This window comes from Amphiprion ocellaris, chromosome 17 (genome assembly GCF_022539595.1).
Source record: "Amphiprion ocellaris isolate individual 3 ecotype Okinawa chromosome 17, ASM2253959v1, whole genome shotgun sequence".
NCBI classification, from domain to species: Eukaryota; Metazoa; Chordata; class Actinopteri; family Pomacentridae; genus Amphiprion; species Amphiprion ocellaris.
This window is the reverse complement of record NC_072782.1, coordinates 2,945,376-2,959,611: the sequence shown is the minus strand read 5'-3', so window position 1 is coordinate 2,959,611 and position 14,236 is coordinate 2,945,376. Positions and strand designations below refer to the sequence as shown.

At 42.2% G+C, this 14,236-nt stretch overlaps 3 long non-coding RNA genes across 3 annotated transcripts; 1 reads left to right on the top strand and 2 right to left on the bottom strand.

The window, feature by feature from the left end:
* Window positions 1-772: 772 nt before the first annotated feature.
* On the top strand, window positions 773-1,410 carry LOC129347322 (uncharacterized). The gene is made up of 2 exons (XR_008599355.1): window positions 773-1,070; window positions 1,185-1,410. It is a non-coding gene; the product is annotated as an uncharacterized LOC129347322 (long non-coding RNA).
* A 292-nt stretch (window positions 1,411-1,702) lies between these two features.
* On the bottom strand, window positions 1,703-2,176 carry LOC129347326 (uncharacterized). The gene is made up of 2 exons (XR_008599368.1): window positions 1,967-2,176; window positions 1,703-1,867 (listed from the first exon to the last, which is right to left on the bottom strand). It is a non-coding gene; the product is annotated as an uncharacterized LOC129347326 (long non-coding RNA).
* A 7,809-nt stretch (window positions 2,177-9,985) lies between these two features.
* LOC129347304 (uncharacterized) lies at window positions 9,986-10,665 on the bottom strand. The gene is made up of 2 exons (XR_008599339.1): window positions 10,326-10,665; window positions 9,986-10,211 (listed from the first exon to the last, which is right to left on the bottom strand). It is a non-coding gene; the product is annotated as an uncharacterized LOC129347304 (long non-coding RNA).
* Window positions 10,666-14,236: the final 3,571 nt, after the last annotated feature.

Sequence of the window (14,236 nt, the reverse complement as noted above, 5' to 3'; positions counted from 1 at the left end):
AGCAAACATTTTAGACTTTTCTCTGTGAATTCTGAGAAATAATTTACTATTTAATGACAGAGCTACACATCTTAACTCAGTCTCACTAAAACAGACTCTAATTCAGTGTCATCCATCCATATTAAAGTGCAGTTACCCAAAATGTTTGTTGCATGAGCTCCAACAAAACCTGTCCAGGTAGAAGGCCACTTTGACAAACAGGAAGTGGAAGATTCCAAGCAGATTTATAGAAGGGGAAACCGGACTGTACTAAGTGTGGTGGAGTATAGAGGGGTGTTTTGTGGGTCTTTAAGGCTGATAATGATTATTAGTGAGACATTTGGAGTAGATATTCATTTGCAGTAAATGAAAGTATTTAAAATCTTGGAGTTAAACTTAGAACACAAACTCTAACAGAAAACTTTGTTGATACGTTTTTGTTTTGTTTACAGATGCTAAGTTAAAGGAGTTTTATTCGTTACGTATAACCAATCAAATCACTCCAGAAGACAGAGCGACCACAGGTAGATGAAGGTTCAGAGCCAAAGTAGCGCCATTTTTAAATTGATTTATTACTGAAAATCAGTAAAAAAATAAAATATTGATAATCAGTCAGCGTACATTTACTACAATTCTACAATGTATGTCTCTTTCCTTTGACTTATTTGTACAATATACGATGTATATGATGGTGTTTTTTCATACCAAAGGCTATACTATGATGTTTTCTAAAGCCGCGATTCCACAAGCATCTACTCGGCACGGTACGGCTCACCACTATTTTCTTTGACTCGGCTCGTCTCGGTTTAGTTGTTTTTCCATATAGCCTCATCGTGGGTGGAGTCGTCATAGCGCAGCGAGCCGAAAGTCCCTTAACGTCATTTGTGTGCGACACAAACGCAACATAACGGAGACGATGGTTCACCTGCTGCTCGGTCTGTGGCTTTCTGTCAGATTCAAAGTAATAGAAGAGTCAGAGAAAGCTGAAAGCGGCGAGTCGGAACACTCAGGAGACACACAGGAGAGTTTGGGAGGCGATGCAGCAGTATCAAGCTGAAGACAAGAGGATATGAACGAGACGACATATGAGGGTAAGCTAATGCTAGTTCGCTAGCTATCGTGTATCAGTCCTGCGAACGACCCTGTAATGGTTGCAGTTTATCGCTGTTAGGTATTAAAATATGTATGCTGTGTATGTGTTTCAGATGCTCTCTGATGAGACTTCATGGGATTTACCTGAAGCAGCAGCACATGAGCCTGCAGTGGTACAAGGTGTAGAGGAGGAGGACAGAGATGTACAGGATGCACTGATGCACTACGTGTCATGCAAAAGTTAAGTTATTCTTCTCGCTATACTTCTGTTTTTCTGTCCCCGGACCGCTATTGTTTTCTTTAATGCAATTCTGACAATAAACTTTTGTACCTTTTGCAGATGTGTCTGTGCTATTGTTTTATTTGTGAAGGTTAGCAAGATTACATGACAAATTAAACACCAAAACACCAAAACAGCTGTTTTAAGAATATTCCAGTTTGATAAATCAGTACTGCTTTGGTGTAATTCAGTCAACTGAATTATGAACCATAAAGGAGTCTGTGTTAAAACATGTTAAATCCCATTACACATAATTGTATTATTAGGGAATACAGAATTGTTTGGTTCAGACTGTTGACTCGTTTCCTACCAGTGTCTTAACAGACAAAATGAAAAGTTATGATGCAATCACATAAGTCACAAAATAGTTTATTAGTCAGCAGCAAAATCAAAACTATTTACAATGTGCAAAGTACAAACTGTGGTGGGCCTCTCCTACAGTGGAGGGCTAAAAGTAAAACTATATACAACTAAATCTCAAGTCTCTGGGAGGTGGACTCACTGGCTGCCCACTGCCTGCACCAGCTGCCCCAGCACACCCAGGACTACCTGCACCAGCTGCCCCAGTACACCCAGCACTGCCTGCACCAGCTGCCCCAGCACACCCAGGACTACCTGCACCAGCTGCCCCAGTACACCCAGGAATGACTGGTTGAAGGCAGCATTCTGGACCATCTCCTCCCGCTGCAAGGCCGCTTCATTCTCTCTTGCCTCGCTGAGGAGCAACCAGATGTTCTCATCATGCTGGGTGCCGGTTCCGCTCCTTCTCAGCCCGCATCTCCACAAGTACACTTGGAAGGTCCAATTTTCTGTTGCCCCTTTTCCTCTTGCCTAGACCAAAGACAGAAAAGTGATCAGAATCACCTTTAATGGCCAAGTAAGTACACAACATACAAGCAATTTGGTTTCGGCTGTTGGTGTCACACTAGGAATATGGAAGAGAATAATAAAAAATAAAGAAACTATAGAAAGAGGAAAAAGAAATAGTAGCAAAATTAAATAAAACAATATATACAGAAATTTACAGCTAGACTGGAATAAACACATTAGCAAAATGATAATTGCTATAAACACAGTAGTGCAAAAAGCAGAGAATGCTGTTCATGGTGAAAAAAAATGCTGTACATGTCCATTGGAATACTGACTATTGTACAGGTGTGTAGGAATGGCTCAGCTGTTTATTACAGTGATGGCAGTGGGGAAGAAACTGTTTTTGTGTCTGGCGATTTCTGTGTACAGGGATCTGTAGTGCCTGCCAGAGGGGAGGAGGGAGACAGTTTATGTCCAGGGTGAGTGGGGTCTCTGATGATGTTTTCTGCAGTCCGTACTATAGGCTGTAGTCTGTTTCTGTCCTGCTGTGTGGCTGATCCAGAGGTGCACAGGACAGATTGGATGACTGCAGTGTAGAACTGGATCAGCAGCTCCTGCAGCAGGCCGTGTCTCCTCAGCTGTGGTAGGAAATACATCCTCTGCTGAGCCTTTTTCAGGATGGAGTGGATGTTCATCTCCCACTGCAGGTCCTGAGAGACTGTAGTCCCCAGGAGCTAGAAGGACTCCACAGCTATGATGTGATGTGTTTAGCCACCCGTCCATTGATTTTCAATCATGATCATGTCTTTGATAGTTTTACTTTAATAAATTTTTGGCACTCTTTACTTCAACTGAAGCACAAACAGTACCTCCTCCACCACAACTAAAAACAACATGGTGTGAACTTCATTTCATCTTGTGCAAATTTTGGAGTTGCTAAGAACAGCTGTGTTTTTTTATTTCTATGTATATTTTCATTCAGTTTCACAGTTACCTAGTGACTATAAGAAGGATGGTTGCAATACTACATTGCACGACAAAGTAAATTAATTAGAGTGACTTGCTTGTTAAGTCAATGGGAAAAAAATGCAGCTGCATGTGTTCTGTTTATGTGTCACTGTAGCTACATGTAGCTTTCATCAGGCGTTCCTGAGCTGCCTGCTGCACAGTTTGCATTTACACCTGTCTGAATTCTTGGTCGTTGGTCTCGCTGTTCTGATCATGCTTGCAGGCATTTACACCTGCAATAATAATAATGCGAAAATCAACCATGGTCTCTGTTTACCGTGTCTTACCAGTGATAAGACGTTGCTGTGACGTGCTGGAGGTTGATGTTGACAGGGTCGGTGTCCGAGTTGGTACTGGTGCTGAAGCTGGCGCTGGAGAGGAGGCAGGGGAGCTGGGGGCTGCATGACGGAGGTGGAGTAGGCTTCGCACGTCGAAAGGGATTCTTGAACAGAAATAGACATTCACCCCAAGTACACGAAAAATACGACATTGTAACTTGTGAAAAAAATAAACCTTTAAGACCACTAGCTTAGTTCGTCATGCTGCCTGATGTATTAGCTTGAGAGCTAAACGTTATAAACAGCAGCACGAAATACAAGCAGAGCACGGAGCTAGCGCTGATGGCTAACTAGCTAGCGCTGACGGCTAACTAGCTAGCGCCGATGGCTAGCTAGCTAGCTTATTGTCTGCTAGAGGAGACAACAACGTTACTTTCTAAATATACTTGTTTGCTTAAAAGAAGCTTGCCACCAATGGGATAAATGATGTAAAAGTTTCTTGAAGTCACAAAACACTCACCATTCTTGAACGTCTCCAATAATGCTCCTGTTGCTCGTCGGAGCGGTGCCAGTAAATAGCTTCCATTAAACCTCTTCCAACACCTCCTGGTTGACCCACGCCGGCCGCTGTGGTCCCTGGTGGACCAATAGTCATTTTTGAGCTTTTCCAGCTTCTCCCTACACTGCTTCATTGTCCTCTTTATATACAGTCTACTGTATATGTGAGCGGCCATCCGCTCAGAGACCTCCTGATAAACTTTCTATGTCCAGCTCCCTCTGTATTCTTTGGTCCACCACCAAAGACAGAAAAGTCTCGACCTCTTCATTCACCCACGGTACAGGTGTGGCTGTCATATTAAAATTATGAAGAACAGAGAGTTCCGTGAAGAGCAATGCACACCGTCGCTGTTTATTTTTTTTAAAATGCCGGTGTTCCAGTTTAACTGGTGATCAGGTTAACTGGCGATAGTTTCCGTCTCCAGATGTTTCGTCCGCAGATTCGTCACGATCAGACCTAGATTTACATGAAATAAAGATACCAGATGAAGAAGACCTCGCCGAAAAACGTCGGCATCACTGCTTAATAGAGTCTATATCCATGTAAATATCATCTACAGACAGTAAAAAGAAATGTGCGGGCCGAAATAAAAACACGTATTTTTCAAGTACGGTGAGAGGATTCGAAACCACGTAATCCAGCGATAAAATTACGCAACCACCGTTTTATTCATTGTGCTACCGATCAGTTTAACAAACATTCCCCTTCATCCACATAGATCACTGTCATCCTGTCAGGTGTTTAACACCTGGTGATTATTCAGGAAACACGTCCATGTCACCTGGAGATAATCACAACTTAACACAGGCTTCCTGGTTAAGAACGAGTCAGAAAACTATGCTATACTATGATGTTTGTTGGGCGACACGCTATACTATAGGCCTTTTTAAGTGACATATTATTGTGACCTTTTTTTGTTTTTGTTTTTTGTTTTTTTTAGCAACATATCTAATTTGAACAGTTTTAAAAGTTACTATACTTTTACTTGTGCAATAATATTATTCTATGGCATTTTTTAGATGACATATTATACTCTGATGTTTTCTTGAATTACATACTATTTTGACAATATACTGCACTATGACATTTTTTGAACCACATATCATACATGACAATTTTAGGCAACATCCTATCATTTTGTGCTTTTTGAACCACATAATAATCTATGTTTTGTTTTTTTTTCCTTGCCAACATGCTGTACTAACTACAGGCCATACTATGTTATTCTTGAGTAAAGCATACTATACTCTGACATTTTCTGAACTACATCCTATACTATGGCATTATACACAGAGTGCTTTGGTTACATGTTGATTTATAATCTAGATTTTTTTCTGTTTTGTTTTTTTGACGGGATTACCACAGACCTGACTGTGAACACCGTTGACACCCACCTCAGGGAGATGCTGCCTAAGATCTCAAGGCTGCTTGGTTGTGGTCTTTCTGGCACGTACTCTTCCAAGATGAGCCGGGAAGTTTAACACTGATGGAATGACACCAGGTCTAAGCCAACAAACTTCCAATTCCTCCTCAACCCATAGTCTCTGGGAAACCTACATGGAGTAAGAAAAGTAGACAGAGAAGTAATTAAGTCTGTACACAACATATTAAACAGAAATCATGCTAATAAATTAAGTACAAAGAACCGAATTTGCCAATATACTGGAGACCAGAGCTATTTAATTTGATAAGTATAACCTTGTTTAGTAACATTTCAATTATTTGAGAGCAGTCCTAAAGAACTGCCTGTAATCCCAATCATAAAATGGGTTTGGAGGAAGAACATAGATGGTAATCTGGATATACATGAGTTAGGCTTTATAACTACTATTGGTAGTATTGGTGGTAGTAATAGCAATCTGACTACTACTAGTAGTAGTGATAGTACACTACTGCTGCTGATACTGGCACTGCTACTACAACTTGTAATACTATTACAAATGCTGATACTACTTCTACGACTCTGACAGCTGTTTATACTACTACTGCTGCTTGTACTTTTAGTATTACTACTACTGCTTGTACAACTATACTACAGCTACTATTAATCGTCTGGTATTTGCTTGTCAAGCTGCTAGCTCGCCTTAATTCAATTCAATTCAATTCAATTCAATTTTATTTATATAGCGCCAATTACAGTCAAATTGTCTCGAGACGCTTTACAGAACCCATATGCCTGACCCCCAGAGCAAGCCAAAAGGCGACAGTGGCAAGGAAAACACCCTTTTAACAGGGAAAAAAACCTCGAGCAGAACCCGGCTCTAATGTGGGGGGACCCATCTGCCTGCTGGCCGGGCGGGTTGAGAGGGACAGAAGAAGTAGAGGGATAGAGGTAGAGGGGTAGAGGTAGAGATAGAGGGATACAGATAGAGGGGTAGAGATAGAGAGGTGGGGGGGTGGGACTTAGCGTTTTGCTAGTGGCTAACTAGTTAGCTCTCATAGACTGGAAGCTCTCAACAAGATTTCATAATGAAAAAAAGAGCCAAAAACTATTCTTACCTATGAAAAGTCATTCCAAGTTTCCTTGTCTCAATCGTGCGACGTAGTGTGTAATTGTATGCAGCACAGTGAGCCGGCATACTTGTTTCCGTTTTCACGCCGTCTACATCAACGGAATGCACTGAAACTATGCCCCCACTAGCTTAGCCTCGCTGTAGCACGCAGCTCAAAGGGGCGTGTCCTATCTACTCATTCATATCTATAGCCGCGATTCCACAAGCACCTACTCGGCGGGGTGCTGCTCGGCTCGTCTTTGTTTGCGAGCGTTTCCATATGGATTAGTGCATGGTATCAGGTACGATTTTCCGTACCTCCTCGGCTGAGGTTCCAACCGAGATGAAGTGAGCCGAGATGTGACGTCTACATAGTGCAGGCCACTGATTGGACAGGAGTGCAGCCCACTGATTGGACAGGGAGTGACGACACACGAGAGCGACTCCAGCACGAAAACAAAACCGGCATTTAAAAAAAAACTAAACAGCGACGGTGCGCATTGCTCTTCACAGACCTCTCTATCTTCATAATTTTAATATGACAGCCAGACCTGTACCGTGGGTGAATGAAGAGGTCGAGACTTTTCTGTCTTTGGTGGTGGACCAAAGAATACAGAGGGAGCTGGACATAGAAAGTTTATCAGGAGGTCTCTGAGTGATGGCCGCTCACATATACAGTAGACTGTATATAAAGAGGACAATGAAGCAGTGTAGGGAGAAGCTGGAAAAGTTCAAAAATGACTATTGGTCCACCAGGGACCACAGCGGCCGGCGTGGGTCAACCAGGAGGTGTCGGAAGAGGTTTAATGGAAGCTATTTACTGGCACTGCACCGACGAGCAACAGGAGCATTATTGGAGACGTTCAAGAATGGTGAGTGTTTTGTGACTTCAAGAAACTTTTACATCATTTATCCCATTGGTGGCAAGCTTCTTTTAAGCAAACAAGTATATTTAGAAAGTAACGTTGTTGTCTCCTGTAGCAGACAATAAGCTAGCTAGTTAGCCATCGGCGCTAGCTAGTTAGCCATCAGCGCTAGCTCCGTGCTTGTATTTCGTGCTGCTGTTTCTAACGTTTAACTCTCAGAAGCTAATACATCAGTCTGCATGACGAACTAAGCTAGTGGTCGTACAGGTTTATTTTTTTCACAAGTTACAATGTCGTATTTTTTCGTGTACTTAGGGTGAATGTTTATTTCTGTTCAAGAATCCCTTTCCACATGCGAAGCCTACTCCACCTCCGTCGCGGAGCCCCCAGCTCCCCCTGCCTCCTCTCCAGCACCAGCAGCGGCTCCTCTCCAGCACCAGCTTCAGCACCAGTACCAGCTCGGACACCGACCCTGTCAACATCAACGTAACAGCAACGTCTTATTACCGGTAAGACACGGTAAACAGAGACCATGGTTGATTTTCGCATTATTATTATTGCAGGTGTAAATGCCTGCAAGCATGATCAGAACAGCGAGACCAACGACCAAGAATTCAGACAGGTGTAAATGCAAACTGTGCAGCAGGCAGCTCAGGAACGCCTGCTGAAAGCTACATGTAGCTACAGTGACACATAAACAGAACACATGCAGCTGCATTTTTTTTCCCATTGACTTAACAAGCAAGTCACTCTAATTAATTTACTTTGTCGTGCAATGTAGTATTGCAACCATCCTTCTTATAGTCACTAGGTAACTGTGAAACTGAATGAAAATATACATAGAAATAAAAAAACACAGCTGTTCTTAGCAACTCCAAAATGTGCACAAGATGAAATGAAGTTCACACCATGTTGTTTTTAGTTGTGGTGGAGGAGGTACTGTGTGTGCTTCAGTTGAAGTAAAGAGTGCCAAAAATTTATTAAAGTAAAACTATCAAAGACATGATCATGATTGAAAATCAATGGACGGGTGGCTAAACACATCACATCATAGCTGTGGAGTCCTTCTAGCTCCTGGGGACTACAGTCTCTCAGGACCTGCAGTGGGAGATGAACATCCACTCCATCCTGAAAAAGGCTCAGCAGAGGATGTATTTCCTACCACAGCTGAGGAGACACGGCCTGCTGCAGGAGTTGCTGATCCAGTTCTACACTGCAGTCATCCAATCTGTCCTGTGCACCTCTGGATCAGCCACACAGCAGGACAGAAACAGACTACAGCCTATAGTACGGACTGCAGAAAACATCATCAGAGACCCCATTCACCCTGGACATAAACTGTTTCCCCCCTCCCCTCTGGCAGGCGCTACAGATCCCTGTACACAGAAATCACCAGACACAAAAACAGTTTCTTCCCCACTGCCATCACTGTAATAAACAGCTGAGCCATTCCTACACACCTGTACAATAGTCAGTATTCCAATGGACATGTACAGCATTTTTTTCACCATGAACAGCATTCTCTGCTTTTTGCACTACTGTGTTTATAGCAATTATCATTTTGCTAATGTGTTTATTCCAGTCTAGCTGTAAATTTCTGTATATATTGTTTTATTTAATTTTGCTACTATTTCTTTTTCCTCTTTCTATAGTTTCTTTATTTTTTATTATTCTCTTCCATATTCCTAGTGTGACACCAACAGCCGAAACCAAATTGCTTGTATGTTGTGTACTTACTTGGCCATTAAAGGTGATTCTGATCACTTTTCTGTCTTTGGTCTAGGCAAGAGGAAAAGGGGCAACAGAAAATTGGACCTTCCAAGTGTACTTGTGGAGATGCGGGCTGAGAAGGAGCGGAACCGGCACCCAGCATGATGAGAACATCTGGTTGCTCCTCAGCGAGGCAAGAGAGAATGAAGCGGCCTTGCAGCGGGAGGAGATGGTCCAGAATGCTGCCTTCAACCAGTCATTCCTGGGTGTACTGGGGCAGCTGGTGCAGGTAGTCCTGGGTGTGCTGGGGCAGCTGGTGCAGGCAGTGCTGGGTGTACTGGGGCAGCTGGTGCAGGTAGTCCTGGGTGTGCTGGGGCAGCTGGTGCAGGCAGTGCTGGGTGTACTGGGGCAGCTGGTGCAGGCAGTGCTGGGTGTACTGGGGCAGCTGGTGCAGGCAGTGGGCAGCCAGTGAGTCCACCTCCCAGAGACTTGAGATTTAGTTGTATATAGTTTTACTTTTAGCCCTCCACTGTAGGAGAGGCCCACCACAGTTTGTACTTTGCACATTGTAAATAGTTTTGATTTTGCTGCTGACTAATAAACTATTTTGTGACTTATGTGATTGCATCATAACTTTTCATTTTGTCTGTTAAGACACTGGTAGGAAACGAGTCAACAGTCTGAACCAAACAATTCTGTATTCCCTAATAATACAATTATGTGTAATGGGATTTAACATGTTTTAACACAGACTCCTTTATGGTTCATAATTCAGTTGACTGAATTACACCAAAGCAATACTGATTTATCAAACTGGAATGTTCTTAAAACAGCTGTTTTAATGTTTTGGTGTTTAATTTGTCATGTAATCTTGCTAACCTTCACAAATAAAACAATAGCACAGACACATCTGCAAAAGGTACAAAAGTTTATTGTCAGAATTGCATTAAAGAAAACAATAGTGGTCCGGGGACAGAAAAACAGAAGTATAGCGAGAAGAATAACTTAACTTTTGCATGACACGTAGTGCATCAGTGCATCCTGTACATCTCTGTCCTCCTCCTCTACACCTTGTACCACTGCAGGCTCATGTGCTGCTGCTTCAGGTAAATCCCATGAAGTCTCACAAGAGAGCATCTGAAACACATACACAGCATACATATTTTAATACCTAATAGCGATAAACTGCAGCCATTACAGGGTCGTTCACAGGACTGATACACGATAGCTAGCGAACTAGCATTAGCTTACCCTCATATGTCGTCTCGTTCATATCCTCTTGTCTTCAGCTTGATACTGCTGCATCGCCTCCCATACTCTCCTGTGTGTCTCCTGAGTGTTCCGACTCGCTGCTCTCAGCTTTCTCCGACTCTTCTATTACTCTGAATCTGACAGAAAGCCACAGACCAAGCAGCAGGTGAACCATCGTCTCCGTTATGTTGCGTTTGTGTCGCACACAAATGACGTTAAGGGACTTTCGGCTCGCTGCGCTATGACGACTCCACCCACGATGAGGCTATATGGAAAAACAACTAAACCGAGACGAGCCGAGTCAGACACAATAGTGGCGAACCGTACCGCGCCGAGTAGATGCTTGTGGAAGACAGAGCTGCCAGTGTGAGACATGAGACTTTAAAGGAGCAGATGAAGATTGTTTGGATTCTCGACCTTCTCATGTTGGCTTCATGATGAATCCCTGCTGAGCTGTTTAAAGGATCACTTGAACCTGATAGTGTGAATATGCAGGAAGGATGATAAAAATATCCTCATATCAAAGTATTATAAACATGCATCAAATACTTGTGTCATGACTCCACATATGTGGTGCCTTTTAGCTAAATGTTGTTCCAAGTTTTCTAATTTGTTTCCTTTCAATCAGTTTCATTAAGGAGCCTTAATATGAACCTAAATGCTTTTCTACCAGCAGACAGCTGAGCTTTTGTGACAATTTCACAGTTTCAACAGTCAAACTAATCCAGTAACAAACATGTCTTTGTAATGAATGTGCAGCAGGTTGACACAGTAACTCATTTAAAATCTTGTTTCTGAAGCCAACTGCTTCTTTCTGTACAGTGTAGTTGTTGTGTTTGTCCAGCAGATGTCAGCATAACAGCAGCTATGAGGAGAGCTTGTTAAAGATGTGAATATTACAGCATAAACAGTGAGCTGAGCTTTGGACTGAGGCAGGGCTGCAGAGAACATCATCACGGATATTCACGCTAAGTGCAGTCAAGTCAAACTGCAGAAGAACAGGAGATAACAGCAGTAAAACTCCTCCCTACATGTTGAACTCTTGTTCCAGATGTCTGTAACTGTATTCATGTGTGAACTGAAGGATTAAACAAACCTGACATCCAGCAGCAGTCCAGAATAATTGTGGTTATTTATGTCTGAACTAAATCCAACCAGATCAGCTGATCAGATCTGAAAGTTTATTAGTGGATTTAATCCAAAGAGGTAGAAACTATTAAATACGACATCATTTCCTGTTTCCTCGTTTCTGACTGTGACACAACGACACAAACTGAACTGCGTGTTGTCTTTGTTCTTTTGTGTTTTGTTTCAATTTAAAACTAACTTTTTTTTGGTTTCAAGATTAAAAAAAAACAACCAAAGCAACTCCATCTAATGTCTGATCTTGGATTGTGCAGATTCCTTGTTTGATTTCTCAGTTGGTATCAGCAGTAGAACTGAGGACAGATAGGCAGCAGAAATGAAATGTAAAAATGTTCAAATCAAAGCTGAAAGAATAGAACCACACTTTTATGACTTTCTGCAAACACAGGATCTGCAGCAGGACTCTGATCCAGAAAGCAGGTTTATAGTGAAAACTCTGAGTTTGTTGCTCTGAGATGAAGGAAAGTCCAGTTACCATGGTAACAGACTGTGTGAACATCAGCAGGTTTTTCCTTCAACAGACTCTGACTGTCTCTCTGACTCCTGCTGAGCCTGAAGGATCTGTCTGACTCACTGTTTCTACCTGTCAATGACACATTTCTATCAGAAGTTCATCCTGACAAGTTTCTACATCCACAGTCATTCATTTCTCATTTCTGGCGTTAATTCTTCGTGCTCTCCACAGTTGTTGTGTTTCAGAGGCTGATGTGAACAGAAAGCAGATTTATAAAGGACGTAGATGTGGATGATGTTAACATGAGGAAGAATCACAGCAACATGTGAACATTAAAGGTCAGATCAGACTTTACTGTTCCTGTGGAGAGAAGTTGTCATGTTTCAGCTCTGCTCTGGCTGTTTCCTCCACAGATGAAGGTAGAACGTCTCTGGAGCTGATGTGGATGTGAGCAGCGGCCACTGCAGCCTCTGACTGGATATAATGGACTTGGACAAAGAGAAACATGTCAGATGTTGAAGAGCTTTTCAGTTTTTAGATGGAGTGTTGAGGTGAAGCAGCTGTCCCAAAGCTGGACAGGTTTCCTCCAATCAGAGCTGAGTGTGTTTGTCATGTGACTGAGAGGAAGATGGAGAACTAATGTGTGACTCTCCCAGCAGGTTGTTGTGTTTGTCTGCTATGCATCAGTGTGAGGACAGAGAGCAGGGAAGATCTCTGTGTAGGGAACAGGAGAACCAGAGCAAAGCTCAGAGGTGAGATGAACATCTCTAACTGTCAGAGCTCAGCATCACATCACTGCTGTCATTATTCACACTCACAGCTCTGTGTGTTGAAGCCCAGAGCAGCAGAACACACACTCTGCTGGACCTGGACCTGGGCTTGGACCTGGACCTGGGCTTGGACCTGGACCTGGACCTGGACCTGGACCTGGACCTGGACCTGGACCTGGGATTGGACCTGGACCTGGATCCAGCTGTGTGTCCATGAAGAGCGACCAGTCAAAGGAGCATCCCCTTCATTTCAGTCCATCTGCAGGTGGAAAGTTAGACAGTAAAACTGACAGAAAGATGTTTCAGACTCAAAGTTGTTGTTGTGTTTATTAACAGCTTGAAGATGTTTTTCATCAGTTTTTATCTGTTCTGATTTTGTTTCAGGATCCAGCAGCAGAGACCAGACTGTCCTGAACCCACCTGTCTGTCCTTCAAGAGCAACAAGTCAAAGGAGAATTTCTATGAATTTAAAGATGTCCGTCCATCTGCTGATCAGATGTAAGCTGGAACTGACAGAAGTTCATCATTCTCTCTTTAGGGTACTGCAAAGGATACTTCTGACCTGGAGAAACTACTTTCTGGGATCCAACTTGCTGCTCGAGCTGACGACAGAAACTGAGAGATACAGTCAGGATGGAGTATGATGATGCTGAGGCCCATGTTCAGACACAAAAACAACAGACATTCTCATTCTCAATGCAGTGTGTCTCATAGGAACAGTAAAATACAAGAGCTGACAGCTGCCTTTGGCTTCATCTTCCACTTCAACAACTAAGAATCAGACTATAAGGTACATATAAACATTTTGTGTAATTCAAAAATGAGGGTGAATCCCTTGAACCACTCAGGAGAAGACAACATTTACAAAGGCTTGGTCTATCATGTGGATTAACAAAAAGCAAGAACCTTCTTTTACACAACACTCATTTTGGTGTCTGTTATTTGTCCATTTTAATTAATTCTGTGTGGACAACCTTCTGTATTGCTGCTGAATAACGCAGCTGAAGAGCTAGATCTGTAGAACAGCGTGGTGCTGCAAGTGATAAACTGTCCAAATGTTTAAACAACATACAAAACCACACAGCAGAAACTAAGCAGAGAGGAATCCAGCATGAAGGAGGAAGCTAATTTACAGTGAACTTAAGAATAGAATAGAATAGAATAGAATAGAATAGAATAGAATAGAATAGAATAGAACAGAACAGAACAGAACAGAACAGAACAGAACAGAGTAGAATAGCTTTATTGTCTTCATACATGGGGGCATGACAAAAATATAAGTAGTTGCCTCTGGACAGTGCATTGAAACAAGCTAAATTAACAACTATGTAGATGTTTTTACACTGACATATTTTAAATTTTTATATTTTAAAAAATCTCAATTATATTTGGAGAAACATTTTGGAAGTCTCTGTTGTTCTTGGATTAGGCTATTTTGAAATATTTTTGTTTTTGTGGTACAAAATGTCATACCTGCTCAATCATTTTATAAAATTTCAAAAATGTATTAATTTATTGAATTTTTGAGATTAAGTATTTCA